This window comes from Pipistrellus kuhlii, unplaced genomic scaffold (genome assembly GCF_014108245.1).
Source record: "Pipistrellus kuhlii isolate mPipKuh1 unplaced genomic scaffold, mPipKuh1.p scaffold_m20_p_8, whole genome shotgun sequence".
Classification (NCBI taxonomy): Eukaryota; Metazoa; Chordata; class Mammalia; order Chiroptera; family Vespertilionidae; genus Pipistrellus; species Pipistrellus kuhlii.
Window position 1 is genome coordinate 61122251 of NW_023425584.1, and position 23416 is coordinate 61145666.

Below are 23416 nucleotides of genomic sequence, written 5' to 3' on the forward strand. Positions count from 1 at the left end.
TTATGTTGCAATAGGAATATTAAAAGTGCATGTGATTTAATAATGAACAGGTTTAATAAAATGCATGTCTCTGAGAATTCCTGTCATGAAGGACTGGAAAGAACTCTACTATAGAAATGCTTGCTACCTAACAATGTCATTGGTGATTCATCTGAAATTCAGACATAGTCCTAATGAGGCTCTGAGAGAATGCCTGGCAGACTCAAGAACTAGTTACCTGGTGCATGAAATTCATGCACATTAAAAGGGAATTCATTAGAAGAAATATTTTAACATTGCTATTGCCCTTTCTCTATAATAGAAGTGTCAGAGATGAAAGAAAATTAATAAAATGTATATGAGAATCTCCCTCCTGTCAGAGTCTGGTGTGCGCCAAGGGGTCCAGAGTCAAGTCCCCGCCCACTTGTGCACACCTTGAAATCATGAAGATCCAGACCCGGCTGGCCCCACCCCTGTCAAGCCCCACTGGGTGGGGGGGTTCAGCCTCAGGTCCCCCAGCCCAGGCCAGGAGGCATGCCTTGAGGTGCCCTGCCCGGGATGGGGTGGGGGCACACCCTGAGGTCCCCCATCAAGTCCCACAGGTGGGTGTGGGGGGTGTGTCCTGAGGTCCCCGTGAAGCCCCACATGGCATGGGGTGCAGCCTCAGGTCCCCAGGTCTGGTGTTGTGGAAGAGGGCATGGTCTGAGGTGCCCTGTCAAGCTCCGCCAAGGACGTGGCCTGAGGTTCCCCCAGACTGGCAGCAGGGCAGGGGTGTGGCCTGAGGTCCCTTGTCAAGCCCCAGCAGGCTGGGGAGGGGCACAGCCTCAGGTCCCTGCTGATTGCTCGTTAAGGCTCATTATGGGATCTTGGCCTCCCCTGTGGATGCAGCCACCTTGTTTTAAGAGATTCCCCACCTCCACTGTGGTTGCAGCCATTTTGTTACAGTGTGATGGTCAATTTGCATATCCCCTCTTTATTATTATAGATAGGATTGCAAATAGAGGATAAAAAAAAACCAAAGTTCTCAACTGATACAGTTTTCTGCAAAGCTCTGTTGTTTTGATTTTAATTAAAATCCTTGCATGCGCATGCCATCTAAAACTGAATTTGTTTTTGTTGAAAGGAGCTCCTCCCATTCAGAAGCATGATCAAGTAGGTAGTCAACTGTCTGACATGGAATGTGTGTGGTGGTCACTCCAGAGCATTCAGAATAATCTTACCTTTGCTCTGACTTGGACCCTGTGTTCAGCCCATGTAGCAGACGTTCTTGAGCCTGCCGCTCATTAGATTCATTTGGGAGCTTTAACAAATCCCCATGCCCATCCCCCATCCTGGACTAGTCAGGAGAGAACCTCTGGGAAGGGAACCCATATTTTTTAAAAGTTTGCTAGGTGATTCAAAATGAAAGTCAAAAGCCTCCAAATTCATGACAAGTGACTGAGGAGGCTGTCTAGTCTCTAAGGAGTGATCCAAAAATTCAAAAAAAATTTTTTAAAGGTTTAGGACAATTTATTTAGTCCAAAGTAAAAAATATCAATGAATGTTTTCTTTATGTCCTCATGTTGTATAAAAATTTAAAGATTTAAGCACCAAGGAAATATTCCCAGCCAACTGTCAGGCTATAGTCAGTTGCTTGGGAACCAGCACATGGGACACTAAAAAATGGGCCAATGCTTGAGGCAAGGGACACTGAGTGCTGTAATAAATGTTCGTGAGGACAATCCAAGAAAATGACCCACAGAGTAAGCAAGGGAGCCTAAACCAAGGATGAGCAGTGCAGAACTTTTTGGAGCTTGGATACGTACATCTGGGGGTCTGCAATGAGCATTGTTTTTCTCCACCTGGTCTCTCCACCTACACTCTCAGTACTACTGTTACCCCCCAAAATAAAATAAAATTGTTTTCTTCTCATAAAAATTTAGATAACATAAATATATAAAAATTTAGATAACATAAATATATAAAAAAGGAATTCCTGCCACCAGAGGAATTTACTGTTCACGTTTTTGGTTTTCAGGCTTTTTGCTATACAACTATATATGTAGTATTTTGTACATTTTTGATAGTTTGCTCATACTCAATATGAGGTGTTTTTTTTCTGTAAAAATTAAATAATTGACTATGGCAGATCCTTATAAAGTTTTAATAACCAGAGTCTCAGTAAAAAGTGACAATAGATAATTTTGGTTGAGGGTCAGGCACTGTTCTCAGTGCTTTACATATATTACTGGCACATTTAATTATGACAGATGTATAAGGCTGATAAAATTATCCTCTCCATGTTACAGCTGAGAAAACAGGAAGCTTAAGTAACTTGTCGAGGGTGACAAACCTAACATAATCCAGTCGAGAGGCTGGGTCAAGCTGTCACCAATTCCTTTATAATATTAATACTAATGATTTGTGGGTCTTATAAAAGAACTATTTTGGTTTCTCAAAACAAAGAATCAACCTATAGTAGCATAAGCAAAATAAAACATTTTTATTAGGATAAGAGAACCCAAGAAGTGGGCCTCAGAAACAAATAACAACAAAGAACTCAACACCCTCAGGATTCTGCTGCTCTGTCTCCCTTGCTTTGCTGATATGTTTCTCTGTTTCACAGTCCATGAGGTTGAAAATATGGCCTCCCACTACCATTTAAAGAGTTGTCTCCTTGCCCAGCCAAGGTGGCTCAGGGGTTGACCATTTTGTTATAACAAAAATTGCACAATTTTTCAGAGGCACGAATCGGATGTGCTCATAGTAAGCTCCATCACTCACTTAATGAGCCCAGATCTGAATCTCAAGATGGTTTCATCTTCTCCTCCAAAATGCCCTACTGTTCATGAAGTACTATAGTGTTAGTCTCCCTGAGACTGAGACTTCCTGACTTATAGCAGCATGGTATTACTTCCCAAAGTAAAACAGATTCATATTTGAAATTCTTGAAATATCATGTGAGTGCTTTCTGAAGTATCTTGAGGATGAATTACATAGTTTAATACACATCAAAATTTATTTTAAAATCTTCATTAGATATTTCTCCTCTCCCCAACCCTTACTCCAGTCTCTCAGTCTCTTTGTTCTCTTAGCCCTTCTCCCATATCCAGAACTGTTTGGTTGTTGTTATTGTTTTGGTCATATTAATTTGGGGTGGTTTTTTTTTTGTTTTGTTTTTTTTGCGCCCAAACTTAAATGAAACCCTGGCATTTATTTTAGTATCTTTCATTTTTCTCCAACCACTACTCTGATCAGTACAATAGTCATAGGAGAGTAGAAAATGAGGAAGGGGAAAGCTGAAAATGCCTTACCAAATTTTGTCTTACTGAAGTCATTGCATTTCTCTACGAAGAAGGAGCCATCCCCACAAGGCACCCAGGCTTTCTTCCGGTTCATGCCTCAACACCCAGTTCCTTCCTGTCTTCTGCTGAGCTGAAAAATTCTTTCCAAGGCAAGCTGAGAGCAAAGCTGGGGAATCTGCAATAATCCTTAAGTTAAATATTCAGCAGCAGGAATGTCAAAACCGTCTCCCACTTGCTAATACCTAAGGTTTAATCTTTGACCAGACTGTGACCAATCCTGGAAGCTGTCTATGACTGTCAGATGACTCTGGGTGGACCCTTGGCCATCAGTGACCACGCCCTTGCTGGTCTGGATCTGATAACATCAACAGAGTATTTTCTAGTTCTCAAGTTTACTCTAAGAGCCTCAGCCAAACTCTACCATTTGATCTTGTGTCCCGAGGATTGCCACAGTTGCCTCTTTCTCTTTCTTTTCTCTAATGAGCTCCACCAACAATGAAAATTCAGGTCATTCCACCAATCTGTGGGTGAAGTCTAAGCTTGTTCAAGAACTCTTGGCTATAAATCACTCCCCACTGACCTGAATCGGTTGCCTCTGATCCTATAAACTGTGTTCCATCTTATCTTGCCAGGGGGCCAGCTGCCAGAGTCCCTGAAGCTCAAACACAGGAGTAGGACCTTTCCCTTTCCTGCTAATATATGACAAAACAACAAAGCACAAAAACAAAACAAAACAACAAAAAAAACCCTCAACATCAAAATCACATCAACTCTCAACTTCATATATATATATATATATATATATATATATATATATATATATATATATATTTTGCAGGTCTGTCAGACTACTTATCACCAAAACTGAGACCTATGGAGTCTTATTCTATGATCTAGTACAAATGACAAATTCTGCAGGCTACCTTTTTTGTCTTTTATCTATTTTTAGGTTTTGCTTTTCCAATATCATTTTAATGCACAATTACCTGGGGATATGTGCTAACACTATCTACAAATTTTTCTAGTTTCTGGTGTCATGTCACCAGAGGTTTTAAAGGCTTCTTGATTCCTTGTCCTATTCGAAGAGTTCAGAAGATGCAGTCCCCATTAATGAAATCAGATACACCAACCCAAAAATGTCCACCACCCACTCTTCTCCACTTCCTGAAATGGCTCAGTTTTGTAAAGAAATAAGGTGTCTGTCCTAGTCAGTGCAGGCTGCTATAACAAATAACCATGGACTGGGTGGCTTAAACAACAGGCCTTTATTTCTTACAGTTTTAAAGGCTGGAAATTCCAGATGAAGGTTCAAGTGTGGTCACTTCCTGGCAAGAAGCTCTTCCTAGTTTGCAGACAGGTGCCTTTTAGTTGTGTCCTCCCATGGAGCAGAGAACATAAAAGAGAGTAGAAAAGCACTCTCTTTTCTCTTCTATAAGGACACTAATCCCATCATGAAGGTTGCACCTTTATGGAATAATTTCCTCCCAAAGGCTACACCTTCAAATACCATCACATTGGGGATTAAAAACTCAGCATATGAAGTTTAGAGGGACAGAGACATTCCCACAGCAGTGTCTTTAAAATATTGGTTTAAAAAGTGCCCAGCCTATGATTTTTAAGATCAGCTCTTCTAATTAAAGGAACTCATATGCTACCATCTACGTGTGGTGGTTCCCAGGGTCCATCATCCTTGGTACACAATTTCCCTCACAATGGTAACTCTCATCCCAGAGAAATCTTCACAGTTTTATCTGATTTGGGGATGACTCTCCAAGAACCATATGGCCTGTGTCATATTGACCCCCCTCTCCCCCCCCACACACACTCTTTTCCTCCATATTTTCAACAGCTGAGCAATGGTGAAAGTATTTCTTGGCTGCATTCTGGTGTCATAGTTTTATCCAAGGTGCAGCTGCACATTATTCTTTGGGTCCAATAGTCAAGGCATTTGCCTCAAATGCAAGCTGAATTCAACCAGATTGCCTTGCACCTGTTTCAAAGTCAGCATGGTAGCCCACCCAAGAGAAACAGAGATGTGTCACCCAAAATATCTTCTTGGGGAAAAAAATGTTTCTTTTGACTTATTAGAAGCTCTTAATGTAAAGAGTGGAGGGGTTTGCACAGTGCTTCGCAGAGCTGAGCTGAACTTTCTGAAAACTCCTCCTAGGGCCCCAGAGCCAAACAGCACAGCACAGAATTTCCCTCAGAAGAAGGGGGTGTGGAAAAAAGATGAATGTGTATACTGTAGGATTCGTATCTCTGAAGCCATGGAATTTATAAGTTTTTCTATATTTTATCTCCATATAGTATTCAGAACTACCAGCTTATGTCTTTAAAAAGTCCACTTTGCTAGCGTAATGGCTGAAAGTTCTGCTTCTTGAATGCCTTTTCCTTGCCAGCTTCCCTTGGTAACAAGTGGAAAATAATGAAAATGTTCTGAGAGATGGCATGACAGAAGGACTAATTTCTAATGACCCTCTGAAATGCCTTGCCTGCGGGTATATCTCTCAAACACTTATCTGTGTCTGTGTCCTTTTCGGGTGACCAATTATCCTGGTTTTGATTAGGATGTGTGTGTGGAGGGCGGACGGGGGGCGGGGGGGGGGGGGTGGTGGTGGTGTTTGGGACACAAGACACCTAATGCTAAAAGCAAGAAGATTCAGGGCAACCCCAAATGAGTGGGTCACCCTCATTACATGCCCAGTATGAATAGAGACCCTGAAGTGTCACTAAGAAAAGATCTTAACTGAGGCACCAAATGTTTTTGATGGCTGTGCTGAGTTAAAGAGCATAGACCATAATTCTTTTCAGGACTCCCCCAGCCCTATATCCTGCCCCAGCCCTCGTTACCTACCCACATCATCTCTTGCTCATCTTTTGGATGTGTGTCAACACTCTACAGTTAATTGTGCTACATCCTGTATTCCAGATAACATTGCCAGAAAACCGATGCAGGTCTTAGATTTTGGCTGCAAGGGTCTGGTTGTGAAACGTACATATTTATATTCGAGAGGAAAGTGGCAGAGAGAAGAATCCTACCTCCTTTGGCTAGTGTGTGGAGTGAGCTCAGTACTACAGATTCGGATTTAAAGTAATTAGAAATAATGAGCCCCTGAGATTACCCCAAGTCTTCTAGGAGATATAGAGTATGTATGCCCCAAGTCATGCTGGCTACGAAGACCAGAACTCATTAGGAATAAAAGTGGTAGAATTAGATTAAGCTAATTCATGGGCACGTGTCCAAAGACCATTTAAAAACATGGCAGTGATGCCACATAAATTAATACATGGATCCAAAAAAGGCCATGCCAACATTGTGAAAAGAAACTTGATTCACAGAATTCCGGTCCAGCTGCCCTGAAGACCTAATGGTGTTATCCTTCTGGTTTGTAGCTGGGAATTTATTTAAAGGCTGGAGAATTTGGTTTCGGCTGTTCTTTCTTGGCTTAAGTAATGTCATAAGTAATGTCCATCAGATGTAAATCTGTCTGTGTGGATGGCGCCTTGACTCGAGCAGAGAATCTCCAGTCTAATGAAGAAAATGAAAAGTCTCTTTACTTCTTGGCTGGATTTCTGCCTCTCGTTGTCTTTTTTTTTTTTCCTATTGTGGAAGCATGCATTGGTCTTAATCGTGTTTTTTTTTTGTTTTTTTCTTAAAAGTCCTGGACTTTCCGATTATTAAAAAAAGACACTGTGGACTCTGTTGCTCATATTTAAAAAGTAATAATAGCAATAAATTAACGGGAGGCCCACGATCGTGACAGTGCTGCCCTGGGGAGAGCCCCAGAGCCCAAAACAACAGCCCCCCAGACCCAGCGAGGGAGCGAGCAGCTCCTCTGGCTGGCTGCTAGGTGGGTTTTGCCAAAGATTTCTTCTTCTCTGGAAATTGCTCATGTGTGTATCATACATGTTTGAAATAGCTCTCTCCAATTGGAAAACCATAAAGCAGCAATAAACAAATGGAACTCTGGTGAAAACCCCTTTAGAAATATCATGCATGCTTTTTCAGTTGTGTATTAAATGGTCTCATTGTGCCTTTGCTTATGCGTAGTGAACTCTCATTGCTCATCTACACTTCCAGATGTGGTTGGGTCCCTATTCTGTCCACTAACTTGGGTGTATCTTTCACTATTATTATTATTATTTTTTAAAGGATCATAAGAAAAGAACCTCATGCTGATAAAGGAGCCAAAAATACAATGAAATGAAATAAGTCCTAATAACAAAGGCCTTTCTACTTTCCAAAAGCATGGGTGTCTCCACAGCCCTGCAGGATGAACCACCTGGGCGTGGGACAGTGCCCTTTCAATGAGCTATTTAAATTGTTGGAAACAGAATTCGTGAATAAAAAGCAACAGCAGTGAGATTGTCCATAGGCCGTCAGTATTTAAAGCAAGACAGCAGCAAGATTCTTCCAATGTGAGGGAAAGTTGGAGCCAATAATCATTAGTGCATGGATATGAAGAGGTTGATTAATTAGGGCAACATGATTAAAGAAACAGGCTAGGAGAATGAAATAAACTGCTATATATATATAGGGTTTGGTTCTTATGTCTTGCAATGCATCCATCTTTTGAGTACTTTTGCCCTAATTTCTAGGGAAATGCTAGGATAAAAAATAACTTTTCTGAAACATTACTTTTAACATTTATATAAAAGACATTAAGAATAAAAATATTTGGCTCAGTGGATCGAGCGTCAGTCTGCGGACTGAAAGGTCCCAGGTTCGATTCCGGTCAAGGGCATGTACATTGCTTGTGGGCACATCCCCGGCAGGGGGTGTGCAGGAGGCAGCTGGTCGATGTTTTTAGCTCTCTATCCCTCTTCCTTCCTCTCTGTGGAAAATCAATAAAATATATATTTTTTAAAAAGAATAAAAATAATATTCCTGCTTTGGTTTCATAAACTGTCGATCCAAACATCATGAAAATAAAAAAGACTTTTTTTTTTTTTTTTTAAAGCTGCATCGTGGCTTTATACCACAAAGGGCTCCCATATCAGGAAAGGAAAAGATGATTTATCTTCATTACCATCTATCCACACTTACTCTTGGTAATCATGAAGACATTCCCCTTACAGGTTCATGAGGACTTGGGGGCTGAATGTCAGTATCTGGCCTGAGTCCCTTTAGTGGCAACAGGAATTCTTGAGTTTTGACATGACATTTCAACAGAGCACAAAGAGCCTGGATTTACATTCCTTCTTGGATTAGGCTTTTTTTTTTTTTTTTTTTTTTTTTTTTTTTATACATTCATTCTCTTTAGATAATCAAAAGCAGCTCTACAGGTAGATGGGATGTGCAGCGATACTAGTGATCTTCAGGACGAAATCAGAGATGTCTGAGAGGACATCTGAAAGACCAAGTGGCTGCACCTACCCCCAAGCAAAGGGCGTGCTTGTGATTCCTCTCGGGTTACCTTTGAGGTGTCCCTCACCAAAGCAGTGAATGTCAGTTGTTCTGAATCCCACCAGTGACTCACTCTGAAAAACATGTCAATGGTTTGAAATAACCACTGCCTTGTGCTAAAATGGGGGAAGACTATCCCAGTCAATTTATGAGGTCTCTGCCTCCAAGTTATGGATGAAAGGAGTTTGTTGCTAGCCGGGGAAGGTTATTTATGATGTGATTGTTTTAAAAAAAATCACCATTTCTCCCCACTCTCACTGTCTCTCTCTTTCACTCCTGCTCTCTCTCAAAATTCCTTGGGTTTGGAAGACTGCTACAGCATGTTTTTATGTTCTGCCTATTCTTCATGTGCTCCTTTGGCTGTGAGTTTAAACTGGGTTATATTGTAAGGAGTCAACTGTAATTTTTGTGACCAAGGAATCTGTAACCATGAATATCCATTTTGTATACTCCTCTCTAATTTGTCTTCTTTTTAAATCATTTGGAGAATGGATTCTAATTGCTGCATGAATGTTTTGAGATGGTTAAAACTATTTTTATTTCAGGCCTTCAAGATTTTTTAAAAAATCTACATTAGATAATTTTTAAAGAAAGAATCCTAAATTTAAAAAATATATATATCCAAAATTAATTCAGAGTAGAGTGGTTCACAGAATTGAAATAATATTTTTTTATTTCATCCTCTTAATACAAAAGAGAATTTACTTGCAATTCTTTTAGTCGGGAAACTCCACTGTGGCTGTCAGAGAAGCAGGTTAGCTACTGTATAAAACTTTACAGATTTCATCATACCCTCCATTCGCTTCTCGTGCCTTCTAAGTGGAACCTCAGATAGTATTTCTCAGGAGGCTGACGAGTCCCTAAGCCAGTGGTTCTCAACCTTTCTAATGTCACAACCCTTTAATACAGATCCTCGTGTTTTGGTGGCCCCCAACCATAAAATTATTTTTGTTGCTACTTCATAACTATAATTTTGCTACTGTTAATGAATCATAATGTAAATATCTGTGTTTTCTGATGATCTTAGGCTCTACAGCAGCAGCCCACAGGTTGAGAACCGCTGCTGTAGAGCCTAAGACCACCGGAAAACACAGATATTTACATTACCATTCACGACAGTAGCAAAATTACAGTTATGAAGTAGCAACGAAAATAATTTTATGGTTGGGGGTCACCACAACACGAGGATCTGTATTAAAGGGTCGCGTCATTAGAAAGGTTGAGAACCACTGCCCTAAGCATTTGAGTGAGGAGGTTAGGCTGTCTGAGAAAACACAAGGATTACTGAGCCCCATCCCAAATCTACTGAACCAGAATCTTTAACAGTGGCTTCATGAATCTAAATTTTTAGCAAGCTTCCCAGGTAATTCTTAAGACCCTGAAGTTTTGGGAATGATTGCTACCGAATGTCATAAAAGAGTCGAGAATGAAAAGTGTGGACGGATTGCTGAGTGCTTGTGCCAAAGTCAGTCCTCCCTCATTCCTCAGGTAGCAGAACCCCTGAGTTTAGCCAGATGCAGGGCTCACAACCACTAGCTGTGTCCATTGTACCAAGTCCAGACCACCATGGTGATAGATACAAGCGGAGATACAGTGGGAATCTTAAATGACAGCCGACATGCGCTCTTTTCCTTTCTTAACTGCTTCCTTCTTCCTGGTTGGAAGAGGGACATTATGACTGGCACTCAAACAGGCACTTTAGAAATGAGATTATGTATGAATAAGGGCAGAAGAGGTAGTAGAAACCTTGAATCCTTGTGGATCATGATGATGCTATAATAGAAATAAACATCCTAACTATATATGATCTCTTTTATATGATAAATAAATGTCTGTCTAGTTTAATTTGTAAGTCGCTCCTTTTCGGCTTTTGCTTGGATTTTAGTTGGGAGGTGGGTGGGGTAGATATTATATGCAGCTGACCTAACCCTACATGATTCAGACACCAAGAAAAAGTTGGCTTTCACGTCCTTAATCCTAGAACCTGGTTATTACCTACCAGTAGGGTAGGTAAGCTGATTTCTTAAGCAGGTAGTCCACTGTGGGTACCTGTGGTTTGAAGACAAGCTGCCTCACTTTTGGATTCAGAGCTTGAGAAACTCCTGAGTTACCAGAGCAGGAACCAGGCTGATCCAGGTGTGGGGGATCTGCACTCTTGTGCAATCTGCCCAAGTTCAAGGAAGAGAATCATGAGATGACTCAGAGCAAAGACTAGGAAAAGAGTCAGACTCCCTGAGTATGAATCGTGGCCTCTCACTTATTTTGTGCTTTTCAGCAAGTTACCCAATTCTTCTTCAAACTTTAGTTTCTTCCACTATAAAGGGTACTTATATAACCAACCTCACAAGGTTCTTGTGGGAATTAAATAATATACATATAAAGTCTGGCATATCGATAATAATTAATTTCTCTCAATAAAAGATAACTTATGATTATGATAACTTATCATAATATTATGATTGTTGCCAAAACTGCACATGCCATAATATTTCAGGTATTATAGGCAATCTGCAAGCACAATATGTCAATGCTCATCAAAAATATTTCAGTTACACACCCATCTCAGTCACTATTTTACTCCTCTAGTTGTGCAAAAAGAAACAATTTTGAAAGACCAGTCATATTCAAATATTAGGAGATGCATAAATCCCTTCTATCAATAAATATGGTGAACACACATGGCAGGGGCCTGTACTCACTTCTTTAAGGTTTGAAGGAATAACATAAGGGGTCAAACACTCTATCTGTCACCTCTGCCCAGCCATGAGGATGAGTTCTTTCCTCCAAGGTATATACTGGCTACTATGAACTACATATTTGTTTATTCATGAGCTTCACTCCTGCTGGATTCTTCAGCTGCCTCATCTGTTAGGTTTTTATGAATCCTTGAACATATTTCTTCTCTTGGGTATGCTGCAGGTTCATTTTCAGATTCCTGGAAGGTGGAAATGATTTTTATCATACTCTTAATACAACACCAACATATGTGGATGCTGAGTACCCTATGTCCAGTTTTTTTTTTATGAGGTGGATGCCCAGCCATGACCAGGCCCTGGCTGCTCCTTTCATGTTGAGCAGCTACTGTGTGCCAGGTCTGCATTGGATGCTGGCTTACAGATATGAACTTGCTCATGGAGCCCACCCTTCTGCATGAGAGTCACTGGACACAAAGACACGGGATATCTCTGATAGGTGGTGGAAAGCAGAGTGCAATAATGCAAGATGACTTTCTGAGGGGATAGATGACTCAAGAGCTAAGACTTGAAGGATATGTAGAAACAGATGCAAAGGCCCTAGATGGGAAAGATGTGACATGAACCAGGAACTGAAAGAAAAAAAGCAGGCTCTGACCAGATAGCTTAGTTGGTTAGCGCATCACCCCAACACTCCCAGGTTGTGGGTTTCATCCCCGGTTAGGGAACATAATACAAGAATCAACCAAGGGATGCATAAATAAGTGGAACAACAAATCAATGCTTCTCTCACCCCCTCTTTCTGTCCTCAAATAAAAAAGGACAGAGGCAACAAAAAGAAATTACAAAACAACGAAAAATAGGAATGCAGAAGAAGCTGGAGGTGTTGGAGAAGTAAGCAGTAGCCACATCAGGCATGTCCCATGGAGCATTTCAATGACTTTTGTTCTCAATCCAATCGCAATGGGCAGCCAGGGAGTTATTTGAAACAGGGGAATGACCTAACTCCATCTGCATGTTAAGATGATGACACCTGCTGTTGTGGGGAAGCAGTCAGGAGGCTCTTCTGTTGTCTGGGCTAGAAAGGATCATGGCTCAGATTGGGCTGGCAACAGTGGGGTTGGAGAGGTTTGGGGGTCTGCTGTTTCTCACACGGTGGTCTGGCTCATCAATAAAACCACCTCAGGTCTATGGTGCCTTGACAGTGGGGGGGATGAGAATGACGAAGGAATCTGTGTAATTTATAATAAGCTCTGGGGTTATCTCACACATACACAATGTTCAAGGGGTCTAATTAGGATGGAACAGACACGTCTGAATCTTATTGCTAATGGATTCCTTTAAAGAACAGAATCCAGGAGTCTGGGTTCACCCCAGGACTAATCTTCTGTAAACATTCAAAAACGCCAGCTATAACTATAACCAAACTTAGTCTTAAACAAAAACATGTTGCTCCATAATGAAAAATACAGTTCTCCTAACCAACGAGGAGTAGAATGTCCTCTTTAAGCTTTTCCAGTGATAGTGATGAGTTTGTGCAAATCCATCCACACATTTTCTTGACTCACAGCGTACATGTCGAAGACTAGTGGATACAACACACAGCCTGCTGCCATGGAACAGAGAGAAACTCACTTGGATCTGAGCCACAAACCACCCTAGCGCCAAGTTAACAATGCAGTCAACAGGCTTGATTAATGATACTTAATATTTTTTTTTTTTTTTTTTTTTTGCATTCATGGCTGTTCCAAAAAAATTGTCCTCCAATGGGCAAAAAACCAGGGAACCCAACCAAAAAGATGTCTGCATTGTACTGCCGGATGAAAAAAAGCAAGCCACAGAGTAATAAAGATAGGACAACGTTATACCATGGTCAGATCTGCTTTTGCTAGAAACCCCGGGGCCATGCAGAAGCTGGCTCAGGAGACTCAGCCTGGCACAAGCTCACGCCAAACCCAGGCTGGGCAGCCTTCGTGCACAACATGACCGTCTCCCTTTGCAGGAAGAGGCAGCACCTTTGCAAAGAAAGGAGTCCAGAATTTAGGTGCAGACCCTGACTACATTGTGGGTACAGAATTTTGGGTCATAATTAAATGACACTGTATGTGCAAAAGTTCTAAGTAATAAAAACTCAATAAATACCGTTATCCTCCTACCTTTAAAAAAATAATAATAATAAAGTAAAAAAATATTCCAGACCCGTGATTCTCAAAATGGGCTTTGAGGTTCATTTCCATCAAACCACTGAGGATATGGCTTTCTCATGCAAATCCCCCGTCCCTGCTCTGACCCTCTGAATACACGTGGCAGGGCATGGGAATCTGCATTTTTCTCGAGATCCACTCGATTCTGACGCACACAACTTGGGGACCACATTGCAGCCAGGCAGATACGATGTAATTCTCCTGCAGCTGTTTCAAACGCATATGGGTTTGTTTTGCTTTGTTTTGTTTCTCTTCCCCAGCCATTGATCAACCTCTGAAAGTTTAGGCCTGGGCCTTCCATCACATAATCCAGCAGAGGCTGGGTTTAATAAACAATGAATATAATACACTTGATTGATCGAATGGCATGCAAATAACATTTGTTACATAAAACTTCTCTCATCATTAATAAAAAAAATTGTCAAGAATTACAGCGTATTCACTGTTGTCATCGTCCTCCAAATCCTTGTCTGAGATTTATTTCTGAGGAGAGGGAGGAAAGTCCCAGCTCCCAGGTAGAGAGCAGTGGGGCCACACCTGGGAGCAATGACCCACCACAGACCAGAATGGGAAAGGCAGGACGCCTGGCTTCTATCTTCCACTCCTTTGCTTCTACCTCCCACCCCCATCCCCCACCCCAGCCCCCAGGCCTGATATTTTGGTACAAGAAACGTTTCTCTTGTTGACTCACTTGATGCTTTACTGTGTATGGGAACGTACCTTTTTATCTGGAACTCCAGTCCAATTCTAGCTTGGATGCAAAGACTGCATTTCCATATTGTCTTGTTTGGGTGTGTAAATCCCTCTCCCAAATGTCTCCAAATCCCATGACAAGTGGTGAAAGATGGGGTTCTTTTCTCACTTGCCAACCTCTCTCTTGGCAAGTGTGACCCCAGGGGTCCATCATTTCATTCAGTGGCAGATGAGCTGCCCGGGCTGTGAATCCCAGTGACCTGTGACCCACCTTAGCTTCTTAGAAGCTTATCATCCCGATGTTATGTAGGAATAAGAGGCTGTGTAAATCTACCATGAAAGCCCCGTGCAGGCAGAAGAGGGTGATCCTTCAGGTCCGCAAACCCATGCTTCATTCGTTTGACTTATATGGGCACCCTAGGGCTTTCATTTGGGCCAGAGAGGGGAAGCCAAGCTTTCATTGTAAACAGATGGTGCTGCTAACAAGGAAAAAAGTTAAAAATCCTTCCAGTCGCTCTCCACACTAGAGACCTGCAGAAGAATCTGCTTTAAAAGCAAACAAAACTATTGTATCACACACTCCCTCTCCTCAGACTCCACAGGCTCTAGGTTAACACACACAGAGACACACACAAACACACACAAGCTGGTCCCCATTCCTCCCTTTCTCCCTGCTTCCCCATCCTCTCCCCACACCAGATTCGGCATTCCTTTGGTGTAGATACTATAAGTATAAAATGAACAAACTCAATCCCAAATCGCGAGGGGGCTTTTCTTTGCATGACCACAACATAAGCATTTGTCCACCACTTGGGGATTTTTATGAAGCCTCTAAGAATGTTCAGAATTTCAGTCTTATTCAAACAATATCTTGCTTGTCAGCGTGATTCAGATGTCGAATCTTGGGACAACTTGGGAATTTCTGGTTGGAAGAAAACATAATCCTGAGGTGTCTCAATATGAAAGATTTTCATGGATTGGCCCCCTTTGCCTTCCTTCTCTCAGCCCAGAAAAGAAATGTGGACGTTCTAATGTTTCCTTTAACTTGAGGTGATTTGAAGTTGATTTTAATGACCCTGTCCCTAACCCCAAGAGAGAAGCAGCATTATCACGCTTGAAACCGGATCCTGACTTGAATTTCCCCGTGAGGTAGCATCTTGTTACATAGCCACTTTATGCTTTTAAATCTGAATATCATTGATAACAATCTCCTGACAGATCATACTTCTGGGGCCTAAGTTTGATCATCCGGATTCCTGAAATGACACAGGAGGCTTATCTGGTCACCCATGCCTTGGGGCAGGACCACACTCAAACTGTTTGAAAGAGATGGGATCTCCTTTATTAATGTTTCCCCAGAAAAGCAGATTCCGTGACTTCCCTAAGTAAGTAAACTCTCCAGGGTAACAAACATTTTCAGAAGAGAGTTAAACCTACTATCACTTTACTTATTATTATTATTTTGAAACTCTGTCCTTTGGGCCCTAGAAAACATTTTTCCCAACCTCAAAGTTTTCCCACACTATACCAGAAAGCCGAATTGTCTACTTGTGTAAGAAATCATGAGAAAATAAATTTCTGAGAACCTTTACCCCAATCTCTCCCAGCTGTTTATGGGGGTACCTGCTCTGACAAAGTTGGTATCAATATTATTGGGAGCATCAAAAGAGATCGTGTGTCACACTGCCTGAGTATCAGTAGAATCACTACAAAAATAATCACTTTAAAGCTGAATCTGGAAGTACTGGTCCATTGTAGAAATAACAGGGATTCCTGAAAAATAAAATACTGCAAATATAAGCCTAAATGATAGATACAAACACTTTGTTCAGGAAATAGAATGTAAGAAAATGAGGTGTTGGGACCTCACAAAGCACCAGGAAAAGTACTCTGTCTTTCTCTCTGAAGATGAAGGACTCACTTGGAGAGCAATATCAGAAAGCGATATCCATTGTTTTGCAACAACACCTGGTGCAGGGACCAGGTGAGCAAGGATGGAAGCAGTGGAATACCTCACAGAATGAAACCCTATACATAGAGACATATGTAGGTCAAAGTGATTCAGAAGGTTTGAGTTAAAAGAGTAAGACATACCAGACAAAGGGAACTGAAAATAAAGTAAAGTTATGACGTATCCAATAAGGAGGAATTTAAACCAACAAGTAAATTAGAAAAAGAGCAATTTTAAATGCTAAATGATAAGACTCACAATGAAGCTATAACATTTATGAATATATAGTCACCAAAGAACATATAGCTGCCTATTAAGCAGAAATTACAGAAGGATATTATAAAGCAATGAAACTCTCAGTTCATGATATATCAAAATAAAATACCTGAAGTGTAAAGAATAAATAACATAATTAATATGATACATGTTATTCAACTCTGTACCCTGATAATATAGAACCACCATTCTTTTCAAATGACCAAGAAACATACATGAAAATTGACTATAAATTAAGCCACAAGGAAAAAGCCAATCAATTCCAAAAGATAGAAATATTAAAGATAATATTTGATTGAGAAATATTTAAATGGGTCCCATTTACAATAGCAATACAAACATAAAATAGCTAGGAATAAGTGTAATAATAAATGTGCAAGACACAAAGAAAACTGTAAAACATCCCTGAAGGCCACAATATAAGATTTAAATAAATGAAAAGATCTACCTTTTTCTTGGCTAGTAAACCTTGACACTATAAAGATGTTGATTCTTTGTTAATTATTTAAATTTAATTCTAATTTTAAAAATAGTAATAGGTATTTCTATTGTTATTATTGTTTATTTACTCTGATGTTCATGAGGAACAACAAGAAATTCTGAGAGAGAAGAGTAATAAGAGAATTAGGCCTACAAGTTATTAAAATTAAAAGACTCAATAATTACACAATGTGGTAATGGCACTTGAATTAAAAGATCAACCAAGCGCCGAAACCGGTTTGGTTCAGTGGTAGAGCATCAGTCTGCGTACTGAAAGATCCCGGGTTAGATTCCGGTCAGGGGCATGTACATTGGTTACGGGCACATCCCAGGTGGGGGATGTGCAAGAGGCAGCTGGTCGATGTTTCTCTCTCATCGATGTTTCTAGCTCTCTATCCCTCTCTCTTCCTCTCTGTAAAAAAATCAATAAAATATATTTAAAAGAAGAAAATGTTTAGAAAGAGACCCAACTATACACAGGAATTTAACACATGTTAAAAATGGCATCTCAAAGCAGCCAGGGAAAAAACTGTTATGGAGCGGTATGTCAAAGCACAGGCAACAAAAGCAAAATGTCTGTGCATCAAATCCAGAGAGAAAAGCCAGGCTAAGGAATTGGAGAAAATATTTGCAAATCACATATCTGGTAAGGGATTAATACCGTATTATATACATAATTCTTACAACTCAACCACAACAAAATAATCCAATAGAAAATGGGTCATGGAATAGACATTTCTCCAAAGGTGACATTCAAGCATATGAAAATATGTTCAACACTATTAATTATTAGAGAAATTCAAATCAAAGCAATTCAGATGTCTATCCAAAGAAGAAGGGATGAAGAAAATGTGGAATATATATTCAATGGCGTATTATTCGGAAGGAAATCCTGTCAGGTGCCACAAGATGGATGAACCTTGATGATAAATTTTATGTTGTGTGTTTTTTAAAACAATTTTTTAATTTAATTTTTAAAGTGTTAGTGGGGCAACTGGATCATTAATTGGGACAAAATGAAGCAGGACCCATACCTTAATACTTTATAAATTAAACAAGGATAAAATACAAATGGATCAACTACTTAAGTGTAAAAAGAAATAAAGTCACAAGAACATATAGTATAGGAAAGGCATTTCTACATACCTTTTCTGCCTACATAAAAATCAGAAACTTTTGCACACCCACAGAATACCCTAAGTCCAGTCAAAAGCCAAATAACAAGATGAGAAAACAACCTGTAATTCATAACACAAAAGAATAATTTTATTAATATATGTGAAGTTCCAAGAAATCTATGAAGAAAAAGGCCATGAACCCAGTAGAATATGGGGAAAGGATATAAACAGAGAGGCCACAACAAAGGAAATAGAATTGGCTCTTAAACATATTTAAAAGTTGCTCCACCCGACTCAATATCAGAGAAGTGCAAGTCAGACTATCCTGAGACATTATTTTTCACCTATCAGATTGGCGAACACCCAGAAATTTGTTTGCACATTCTGTTGGCAAGGCGGCGGGAAAGGAAGCACTAGTCAACATTGTTAGTGGGAGTGTCAGTGGTTTTAGCCCTTTGAAGGGCAATTTGGCTACACCTAGCAAAATTAGAAATGCGAGACTCTAGGAATCCCACTGTGGAATTAATGCCATAGACATACTCGCACAAGTGTAACATGTTCAATGTGGGAGTTTTGCAACGTGAACAGCAAAATGTTGAATAGAACTCAAGTTTCTATCAGTGGAGTTCTGATTCAATAAAGTGTGGTGCGTTTACCCAAGAATGGATATAGCTCTGCATATAGTATTTTTTAATAAATCAAGGAAGAAGAGTAAGAATTTCTTTCTGTACACACTAACCTGGAAGTCTACAAAAAACACTATTGTCAGTGGTTCCCTGAGAGGAGAGGAGTGAACTAGGCCTATGGGGAACAGTGGTAAGGATCTGAAATGTATCTTAGGGAGACCCACCCAACCAGGCCACCTCCTTCACTGGGATATTTTTCAAATTATCAAAAGCACTTGACTCTGTTACCCAGTGGGTCTAGTAAAGCTCTACAAATGGAGTGCAGAGTTACAAAATATAAAAATGAACTAACGGCATACAAGCGAGACTGCACCTGCCAAACTCAGATTATTTTTAGTTTAAAAACCAAACTCATCCTTACTAACTGTACATTGATTCCCCAAAGAAGAGGGGTGGGGCAGATTTAATCATGGAAAAACTGTCTGTATTTCACAATCCACCACTTCTCTTCAGGATTAGGGGCGGGGGGAATGAAGTAAAGATACATAGTAAACTCTCAACATTTCATTTTCATTTCAAAAAAATGTTTCTACACTATCTCTATTTTGGACCTCTCAACATAACTCTATTTCTGGAAAACACTTTCTGATATGTCTTCTGATCATGTTTTCAAGAATGTGTCACGCCTTTGACATTTTATATGCTATACGAAAATGAATTGCTTCCCTTGGTCCCTTCTGAGTCTCTTCTTTAACTTTCCAAGTACAATGCTGGGTTTCTATTTCCCAGGCTGACCAATGGCAAGCAATTGTGTCACTCCAAGGCAGAGAACAATGGAAGGTGTGGGATAACCTTTCAAAATGCTTAAAAAAAAAAAAAAAAAAAATGGGGGCCTGCCAGCTAATTGGTTATAGTTAGCAAGTACAGTAGGTCTGTCTTTATTAAATGGTTGGTTTTGTTTCTCCATAATATCTGTGTGGTCACTGAGTCACGATGACATAATGCTGCAAGAAAAACTGTAGGACGACCAGATAGATACACATGTTCATCCCTCAATGCGTCACAATCTTGGGTCTGTTCCTAGATGTTAGTGGAAAGATGTGATTAATGGCAAACTTGTTCAACATTAAAAAAAAGAAAAAAGAAAAAAAAAAGAACAAGAACTAGATTTATGCTTGGCATTCTTTTTTCCTACGGGCTTCGTGTGTAATGTAGTAATTAATTTATAGCTTTGCAGTAAGGCAATGCAATGCACAAGAAGTGATGTAGGTGAAGAGTGTATTTGAAAGATGCCCCCGCCTGGAAGGGTATATACAAGGAAGATCAGGATGGAAATTGAGTTATTTTATAACTAAAACAAATTCACTTCTTAGTCACCACCTGAATTCCCCCCCCCCCCCCCCCACAAAGGGGTCCAGGTTGACTAAATCAGTGTTTCCCAAACTTCTCTCATGATGAGAATCACCTGGTGGAGTTGTTAAAATACAGATTCCTGAATCCCAACTAAGAAGTGCTAAACTACTAGAATTTTGGGGAACATATAGGTTAAATTGTATACTTAACTAGTGCTCTAGAGATTCTCATCATGAGAGAAGTTTGGGAAACACTGGACCAAATGAACAGAGGGTTTTGAGAAACGCTCCCAATCCCAGCTGAACGCGCTTTAGAAAGCGTGGGTGGGAGACGTGCTCATGACCTTCTCCTCCACGGGGGATGGCCATTCCCCACAGCAAAAGCCTTTCTAAGAGTGATAAGAGCGTGGCGGCGTGAGGGGAGGTGGGTCTCCCTCCGTCCCCTCTCCGTGTTATTTCTGGAAGTGAGCAGCATTCCTCGCCAGGACACACCCTCTCTCCTCCCCTCCCCTCCCCTCCCGGGCAGCCCCCTCGCGGACACCCCGCTGCACGGGCGGCTGGGGCTGCAGTCGGCGGCGCCTCCAGAGCCTGCTGGCCGCTGCCTGGCCGCCAGGAGGCTTCCCGGGAGCCGGGGACGCGGAAAAGAGACGTCTTCATCGCAGCCTGAGAGGGGCTGGGCTTGCGGCCGCTCGGTTGGCTGGCTGGCTGCCGCTGCGCAGATTCTCTGCTGCATTCTGCAAAGGAGCCCGATGCAGAGCTCTGGAGCTGCACGCTGGGAGTAGCTGAGGTCTGAAAGCACCTCCCTTCTCCCCCAGAGGAGCTGCTTTAGGGGCAGAGGCTGCTTCCTGCTCAGCCGGTAAGTGAGGGCATGAAATGTGGAAGGAATGCTTTTTGCAGCGTTTCTGGGCAGTGGCAGGCAGGTACTATATGAAACGCTCGGTTCTGAGGGTTTTAGGTTCTGGGGGTTTTCCTGGGAGTAGGCTCAGAAGACCCTCTGCAGCCACGGATCCCCTGAATCCTTCCTTCCCCGGAGCGATCGCTCATAGGGGGCGGGTGGTGTGTCCGGCTCCGCGCGACTTCTCTGTGGTTGGCGTTGGGCTGGAGGAGGGGCGCGAGGTTGAATGTCTCCCCCTATTTTCCCACTGGAAGACGTAAGATACTTTGGGGAGAAGCTTTCCTTTCGGGCGCTGATGTGTCTGGAGCGGTTTGCACCAGGTTGGTTTGTACTCTCTCTGAAGTCTTTGTGTCATCTGCCCCGTCCCCTGTTGGCGTGGAGGGAAACTTGCACGGAGCAAGCAGCCTCTCGCAGCCTGCAGCCTCTCGCAGCCTGATTGCTCTCAGTCGCTGAATGAACTTTAGCTGGAAGCCCTTGAAGGGCAGGTTTTGGTGATTCTTCCCCTGCTCCTCGCCTGCCCAAGACAGTTCTGGGCGTTCTCACACCTGTTGCTCTTCAGCACCTGAAAGGTGTGTGTGTGTGTGTGTTGTTGGGTTTTACTTGACTGCAGTCCTTTGTCTAACAAATTCAATTGCTCCATTCTCCCTCTCTTGTTCTCCTGGAACCCTTTGGATTGGGGTCCCTGTCTTCCTTAGCATTCAGTTGGCTGTGTTTCTCAGGGAACAAGTGGCAGGCAGAATACAATAGGGAAGAGTGCATTCCTGATGACTTGCCCACCAGGGGAAGTGTATACTGAAAAACTAACATTCTCCATCCGTTTTTATGGAAGGCATGCCATCACAGTTTCATGAAGAGTCAGTTCTTGACATGAGCTAATCCGGAGGTAACCAGCAGGAATTTTAAAGAGAGGTTTTCCCCCCCCTCATTTACCTGCACAACAAGCATAAATACCCTGACACCTGAGCTCCCCAAGGATGCTTGTCACCTCTCACCTGACAGCAGATGGCCTGCTGATGAAGGGAGAGGGGTTATGTGGTGTGTGACGAGGGCCAAGGGGGCGGACCACCTTCTGCGAAGGGGGCTGAAGTTTGTTTTCAACTTTGTGACGATGAAGAAAATCATCAGGAGCCTGTGATGCACCGTAACATCCCAGCAGGTTAAGTTGAATTCCTGTCCACGTGATGAAAACAATTTTCAGTAGCCCTCCTCACACTTCCAAGTGGATCTGGTGGAATGCTTGTTTGTTTCTGTTGCTGATAAATCCATGGGAAATCTCGCTGAACCCAGCAATTTTTTAAAAAGCAAGTCCTAGCTTATAATTGCCCACATAATGGCAAACAGGTTATTTCCAGTAACCCAAGAGTCTTGCATTTTCTCCGACCGTTGCCTTAAGAGGTTACATGGAGATATTATGAGCATGCATTTGGGCTTTCCCCTTACCCCAACTGAAATGGAAAGTTATCCTGGGGTGTCTGATGCAAAAGATTGTTGCCAGATCCATTACCGGGCTATAAAATAACATGTTTCTGAAAAGATTATAGCTGCTAGACAGGAGTGCCTCCAGCAGACTATGCAATTTCTCATTGTTCCTTTAGGGATGGGACCTACTTTGATCACCACAGGTTTTCCATTTGTTGTTTGTTCGCTGTGTGGTTTTGCTGGCTTGTTATTGTGTTGTGGCTGTTTTTCTTCAGGAAAACCCTCCCTTCGCGCAGGTGAAATCACAGACTGGAATTAGCAGCGATGTTCGTTGGCTGGGGCTAAAATTAGAAGAGTCCACGGGGCTTTTCAAGCATCCCCTTGTTGTCTCAAAGAAGATTCTGCAGACGCCTTTCAAACGTCCCCTTTACTAAAGGCTGTAGCCTGGTGCTTAAGTACCCCTTGAAGATAGCATTTTTCTTTGGACAATTTTTCTCCCTTGGAGCTTTTAATCATACTTTCCCAATGCACGTTGAACTTGGTTTCTCTGAGGAGCCCAATGCACTTCCAATACACTGGCCATGCCTTCTAAGTGTATAGAGTTCACTCTTTGAACAACTTGGTTGTTTTTTGTTTGTTTGTTTGTTTGTTTTAGAAAAATAAACAAAAGCTCCAAAGGCACTTGCAAAATGCAACACCGGGTCCCCTGATGCCAATGGCAGATGGCAGTCCCATGAGCTCTGTGAATGCCCAGGACAACCTCGGTGTCTCTTCAATTAACCATGAGTTGAATAATTGATCCCTCTCACCTTCTGCTGCCCTTAATCTGCAGCTGTACATTTAAAGGTGGGTTGCTTACTGAGGTCCAGTTCCCTTGAAAGTCGTCTCGAAGCCTATCAGGTGACTTTGCAGCCGGGTCAAATCTCACCCTAGCACACCTTCCAAAGCGCAGCCGGTGAGCTTCGAGCGCTTCTGGCTTCCCCGTTTCTCAGATGGGCTTCCCTGACCTCCCCGCTTGGCTGATCACCTCCAGAGATGG

The 23416-nt window shown here is 41.7% G+C and overlaps 1 protein-coding gene across 5 annotated transcripts in view; it reads left to right on the top strand.

Annotated features, from left to right (window-relative positions):
• Nucleotides 1-23416, top strand: part of PALLD (palladin, cytoskeletal associated protein) — a 375164-nt gene that overhangs the window by 97002 nt on the left and 254746 nt on the right. Inside the window, exon 1 of one of the 5 annotated variants that reach the window (XM_036425039.2) lies at nucleotides 20735-20919. The exons of the other annotated variants lie outside the window; for them this stretch is intronic. The gene's annotated coding sequence lies outside the window, so the exon portion shown is untranslated. Of the gene's footprint in view, nucleotides 1-20734; nucleotides 20920-23416 lie in introns of those variants that run through there. 5 annotated transcript variants of the gene reach the window in all.